This window comes from Pteropus alecto, unplaced genomic scaffold, assembly GCF_000325575.1.
Source record: "Pteropus alecto unplaced genomic scaffold, ASM32557v1 scaffold12, whole genome shotgun sequence".
Classification (NCBI taxonomy): domain Eukaryota; kingdom Metazoa; phylum Chordata; class Mammalia; order Chiroptera; family Pteropodidae; genus Pteropus; species Pteropus alecto.
In genome coordinates, this window is record NW_006432669.1 from 3,776,426 (window position 1) to 3,783,443 (window position 7,018).

At 38.4% G+C, this 7,018-nt stretch overlaps 1 pseudogene; it reads right to left on the minus strand.

Annotated features, from left to right (window-relative positions):
* Positions 1-2,878: 2,878 nt before the first annotated feature.
* LOC112476222 lies at positions 2,879-2,997 on the minus strand (annotated as a pseudogene).
* Positions 2,998-7,018: the final 4,021 nt, after the last annotated feature.

Consider the following 7,018-nt stretch of genomic DNA (forward strand, 5'->3'; position numbering starts at 1 on the left):
TTGCTGTTAATCTTCTTGTTTCTTCTATCCCACGGCATCTGTATTTATAGCAGCTCCTCTTTCAGAAAAACAATTTCACCACAGTTTTTGGCTTCTTGTTTTCCTTCCTTAACTGAGTGCATGACAAACTGCTCCATCCCAGGGGGCTGTTTTTACCTGCAGTCTTTGAATTATTATATTACCCGCCAGCTTCGCCTACTCGGTCCCCTCACTCTCTTCATTTCTCTACTAATGCGATTTTTCTTGTGAATCCTTGGTTTTGTCTTTCTGCATCTCACCTCCCTCTAGGGAAATTATCAGCTGTGAGTGAGATAGCACAGTCTGCACTGTGCCTTAACTCTGAGGAATGCTTTCTGCATAGTCAATTGAAAAGGTACCAGGCTAAGAAAAACACCACCACTGGCAACTTAAGCCCCAAACAGCTGCTGGTGCAGCCTAATGAATGCAGTGCTCACTGGGATTGCATAGCATTTCGGCATTTCTCAAATACTGAGCAGGAATCTAATCTTTCTCACTCCTGCTTTCCCTGCCTCATACATTTGCTTGAACTCTCTCTTCTTTCCACATTACCTCTGGACTTTTGTTTTTGCCAAATGTTTTAGGTCCCAGAGACCTGACTTTTTTTAGTCTCTACCACAAAGCAAAGACTCTAATCCATTAGTTGGTAGCCATCTCCCATATGAGACTATTTTTTCTATGCTGCAAAGGGACCAATTAGGAAACTATTTTTCTTTAAAAAGAATTTCATCATGGCTCAAAATAATTCAGCCAGCTTCCAGAAGTTTCTTTCTCCCAGCATGTTTAGCAGCAGGAAGAGTCAAATGTTCCTTAGTGCCTATGGCTCACTCCCCATATACACAAACAGGTTTGACGAAATTTAGTTTTTTAAAAAAACATTCAGTTGAGATTAGAAAATTCCAAATGTTTTTCAGCTTGAAGTTTCCACTTCTCGACCAACTGTTTTTGTATCCTGTTGGCTCAGCCTAAGCCACTGACTACTTGGAAGTTGTGTTGGTAGGGGGCTTGTTTATTTTCCAGGCCACTAGGAGACCTTGTAGGATATAATTTTTTATGGCTCTGTATCAAATTCATCAGTAATTATGTGTGCACTGCACTACGTAGAGGCAAGAATAAACCTTGTTAAGGTATTGTGATGTAAGAGATACCACTTGATGAGTTTGTTATTACAATGGGTAATAAACATACAGCCTGCAAATATTACTTTTATACACACAGATAATATTTTTTATATTATCTATATATGGTATTTTATATAATATATAGGTTATATTATATATTGACTATAGTATGTATTTACCATACATACGTATAACATATGTTTATGTATTTATTTATCCATCCAAAGGAATACTTGCATGCTGACAGTAAAAAGACACAACTGCCTCTACAGCCCCTCATTCACCTCCACTAGTCCTGCTTTTTAGAGTTAACCAATTTTTAATGATTTCTGCTTTTGGGTTCTCTGGCAGTTAACCTAAATAATTTGCTTATATTGTTTTTGTTCTTGCGGACTTTAGACATTTAGCTATTGACTTCATACTATGATCTATGAGAGTTTAGCTACCGTTTTTCCCTAACCCTCTCTCTGGAAAGTTTTACAATATTCTCTTAATTTTTGGTGTTCTAAAATTTCACTACATTGTGATGAGTGAATTATGGTGGGCACTGAGTAAGTTCTTTATATTTAAAAATTCTCTTCCTTGAACTCTGGGAAACTTGTTTTGGATCTGTTTTTGATAATTTCCTGCCCTCTGTTATCTCTGTTCTCTTTCTAGAATTTCTATGAATGAAATGTCAGATCTCCTAGGACTGATCTTTAATCTCTCTTGATTTTTGCTCGTATTTTCTTTCTAACTGCCTTTTGCTCTATTTTCTGGGAGATTTCCTCAACTTGGCCTTATACCCCATCTATTGAATATTCAATTTTGGTATCTTATTTTTAATTTCCAAAAAATCTTACTTTTACTTTGGTTATGCTTTTTTTTTTTAAAAAAAAATTTATTATCAATTTCAAGTACACAGGACATTGGTTAGACATTTATATAGTTTATAAAATTATCCCCCTAATTACTCCTTCTCTCCTCTGATTTTCCACCTAGACAATATATTAATGCTAACAGTATTCCCTATGTCATGCTCCCCATCCCTGTGATCATCTATCAACTACTCATTTGTACTTCTTTAACCCTTCACCCCATTATCCCAACCCCCAACCCCCAACATTGTATTCTTCTTTTATCCATACCAAATATTCTTGAAACTTACATTTTTTCTGTAAGTTCTCTTCTACTCCCTTAGTTCTCTTTTTCCTCTCAGGGACAGCTGATGTCTATTTATCTTAGTGTTTCTCTTTCTTGCTTTAGACTTTCTAAAATGCCTGGAGATTTTTGATCATCTCTCCAGATATCAGAATGAACAGTAAGCAGACTGCCCAGGAGCTCTGTGTGTGCCCCAGAATGTGTCAGTGGGTGGGCTTTCTCCAAGCCGAGTGCTGTGGAGGCTACCGTGATGATAGAGAGCCCCAGGTAACAAATGAGGAGGGCCCTACTGGGTCACTAACATCTACTGGTTACCCTAGTTCTTTCCCAAACAGTTCATTCTATTCTGTAAGAGAAAAGCTCTTGGCTTATTTTGCTTGTGGGCAAGGATCTGGATTTCTATTTCACATGGAGGTGAGGGAGAGTTGCAGCTGAGGCCACATGTTTTATATATAGACCTACTTCAGTGTTATCTTTTTGAATCCAGAGGCCCTTTGAATTTTTTTTTTTTAGGCAACCCTTGGTTGACCTCACAGATTGCAAGGACTTTGTCAGCTTACATTCATTCATTCATTCATTCATTCATTCATTATTTTTTATGCCTACAGCACTTGATCTTTCTAGGTGGTCTCCCATCCAAGTACTAGCCAGGCCTGACCCTGCTTAGCTTCTGAGATCAGACGGGATGGGGCTTGTTCAGGGTGGCATGGCCGTAGACCAGAGCCTCTTTGATTTTGCACAGCAGATCAACCACTTCCTGTGTTGCTGGATCTTGCTCACATTCAAGGTTTCTTTTGTGTCTTCTTCCTCTCTACTTCAATAATTGAAACTCTTCCTTCTACTTTCTGTATTCTACAAATTCATTGAAAACACTCGCCCTTCTATTTATTTCATTGTTGTAAAGTTTTTTGTTTATTTTTATTTTTATTTATTTTTTAAATATCCTCTTAATGGGATCTCAGCAAAAAGAGGTGATAAACGCATAAGATCATTCCATGATTGTGAACTGGAAATCAGAATGAGAATTATACCTTCAGTTGTTTCTTTCTAGCATTCAGGTAGGTTAGTGCCTGCTGTATTTTTTTTTTTTTTTTTTTACTGAAGTGTAGGACATCAAAGCTTTAAATGATTGGACTCATACTGGAGTAAGTTACTTAGAAGAATTATTGTGAACATTAACATCCTCTATAAATGAGGATAATAGTACCTACCTTACATGGTTGTTACGAGAATGTAAGGATTATATATATATATGACCAGCATTATGCCTAGATCGTAGAAGGGACTAAATTAAAACTAGCTCTTTTTCCTCTTCCTTGTTACCTGCTGAGTATATGTACTAACTTAAAATAACTCTATTAAGTTTTAAATCGAATTATTTGATATCATCTCACCCCCACTCCTGCCTATAACCACCAAAGTGTCCACACGCACTAGGTATAGATTCTTACAGGCACTCTGCTAGTGATTTGAACGTTGAGATTTCTGACTTCTTTTTGGTTATTATAAATAGTAGACTAAATAAAATTTGTCACTCGGTAGGTTTTAGTTATTATCATTTGCTCATTATTATTTTCTTGTCTCTACTACTTCAACTCCAGTTAGGTAATGGAAGAAAGCTCTCGCTCTCCAAATTTTGTGCAGCTAATGGATTTTGCAATCATTGGTTTTAAAAATTTCTTTTAATAGACTTCAACTAATTGCTTCATTTGGAAGGAGTCAGTATCTGGTGAGCCCAAGTGTTGAAAGAAGGAGCAATGATCCTCTGGTGCCAGAGGTGACTCCAGCCTGGAGGACACAGCACAAAGAGTCAGCTCGTGAATCAAGAATGAACTCCATACTGTAAATAAGCCGAGAAACGTTATACCAAGCCAGGGCTGAGCTGACACATGCTCTGGGCATCATTAGCTAGTTAGGTCTTGCCGAAATATGAAGATCATGTCGGATGGAGGCCTTTCCTATGATTCATTTATTCCTAAAGCTGTCTTTGGCTGAGGCACTGCAACGTAGGGAAGCAGTGTGTTGGGGCAGGATGAGTAAAGTTAGGAGATAGACACCTGTATTCAACCTTGACTTTACCTTAGGTTTTATTTCCTTAGGCTAATTATATCAACCCTCTAAGCTTTAGTTTTGTCATCTGAAAAAAAAGGGGTTAAAAATATTTACCATCTAGGCTTGTAGTAAGGATGGAAGTTTAAGGTGCGAAGCAGCGTGCTTAGCACATAGTAGATTCTCAGCATATGCTAGTTGTCATCCCTCTTTACTCCAGACCTTTGTAGCTTTTCCAGTAAGGAAACAGACAGTGATTACCAGATTGGCCAGGACAGTCTGTGAAAATACTGAGGAGCCCAGGCATTGTTTGGCTGGATCCTGGACCTTAAACACTTGCCCTCTCCATGACTGGGTGACTCATGAAAATGATGGGCCTTGGAAGACAAGGAGCACAAATTTAGAACAACCGGAAGAATCAGCAAGTGGATTAAAGCTATTTACAAAACAGTGGCATTACGCAGTGATATTTCTAGGTGTTATTTTCCGAATAATATATTGGACCTAAAGTTTTGCTTAAGGAATTTGTTTAGGAATTTGCAATCATTTTACTTTGACTCCACAGAGATAGTGAGTCTTTTCTTTCTCTTCTTTTTTTTTTTTTAAGGTTGAGATTTTTCTGAGGTTGAAGAGATGGAAAGCAAAGCAGGCATTCTCTGTCAATTAAATCTATAGGGCATTTACTCCTTCTCTGGCTAAAATCAAACAAATCATCATAAAAACTAGAAGAAAGAAAACTTTAACAATTTTGTGAGCAAGGGTCTTGAAGCCTAGTTAGTGAAGAGTAGTTCCATTCAGAGTAGAATGGAAATAATATTTCAAAACTTCCCCTTGCATTTGGTTTCTGAGCTTGAAAAGAATCCAAACAAATATTTTTTTAAAAATCTTAACTCCCTGCTCCCCTCCCCCCCACCCCCAAATACTAGAATTCTTAGGGCACAAGAACTGTAAATGACTGAGTCATTTCCCCATTCTCTACAGTATGTCTACAGATGAAACCTGCATGGCAAAGGCCCAGATGCTCAAAAGAGCATTATTTTTCATACATTCTAATAGATTTCAAAGGCTGTTCTGGAAAAATTGTGGGGACAACTCTCAAGTATATCTGAAACATTTTTTGTGTCTTTTTGGCAAAGAAGTCAGGTAATTTCTAACGTAGCCCCACGGGAAGCTCAGAATGGGTCTACCAATATATTTTAGAGCAGTGGTCCCCAACTTTTTAGGCACCAAGGACCGGTGCTCTTATGAGAATCTAATGCCTGATGTTCTGAGGTGGAGCTGAGGCGATGATGCTAACGCTGGGGAGCGGCTGCAAATACAGATGAAGCTTCGCTCCCTCGCCTGCCACTCACCTCCTGCTGTGTGGCCTGGTTCCTAACAGTCCATGGACTGGTACCTACCAGTCAGTGGCCCAGAGGGTTGGGGATCCCTGTTTTAGAGGTTTCCAACTCACAATGGGTGCATGAAGGACTCACCAAATACAGTGATTTGATGGAGAAAAGAAAGTCCCTTCCGCTCCCCATATTTCAAGTTGAAAACACTGCACTTCTACTTACTTAAGTCTGAAATCTGCTGCTATAGATTAATTTGTTGGGCTCAAGATTTTGCTTCCTATAAAGATTCCATATCTCATTATGAATCACTTAACCATTTTATCGTTACTTGTATAGTTTGAATGAGAAAACTAAATTCTTACTTGAGAGCCAGTTTTGATAAGAGATATAAGATAGAGGTCCTCTATGGGGAAGGGTTTTTATGAATGGAAAAAGACTGGCTATTTGTAGCACAATGGTAAAGTCAGACACTCCTGAATTCAAATTTCAGGCTCATTTACTAGTTTAATACCTTGGGCAAGTTATTTAAACTTGTTGAGCTGTGATCTTTTCATCTTTACAATGGGAATAATAACAGCTACTTTAATGGATTACTGTGAGAATTTAATGAAACAATGTATATCGAGTCTTTGGGGTAGTGTCTGGTATACAGTAAATACTCAAAAACTGTTGACATCATCATCACCACCACCATCATCATCTGGTTCCAGTGGGTATGATCTCTGAGCAGAAATCATTTGTTACTATTTAGTTTTTGCTCAGCAAGACTCAGTTCTTTTTTATACTGGGTTTTCATCTGTCCTTTCTTGAGCTATGAAAAATAAGGCGCATATAACATACCACCCTATTTGACCTTGGGGATAGGATCAGACTAATAGGGACACATGCACATTTCTAGAATTTCTACTGGATCTTAAACATCTCTCTGAAATTATATCTGCATCTTATTTAAGATCCCAAAGTCCTAAATAAGAAGATATAAATAACCACGGGAATTGTACATAAATCCGGATGGCCCTAGACATCAGGGCGGCACTTCAAGAGGCACTAACTCTCCTCCCCGTTCTGTTTTAAAATCGTGCATGTGCAGGTCTGAGGGAGGAGAGAAGGATAAGTAACAAAGTTTCGGGGCTGCTTTCACATCCTATGGAATCTCAGGATTATTTCTTCGAGTGTGTGAATCTGATCCTATGATATAACATTTGCGAACAGTTTCGTGCAAGCAATATGATCTCGTTCCTCCTCCTCCTTCCAGTTCCCTGCAGAATTTTCAGGGATGAGCAGAGCCTTTTCATCCTGACAGCAAGCAGGACTAAGTATCTTACTTCCCTTTTCACAGTCTTTCCTCCCCCACTC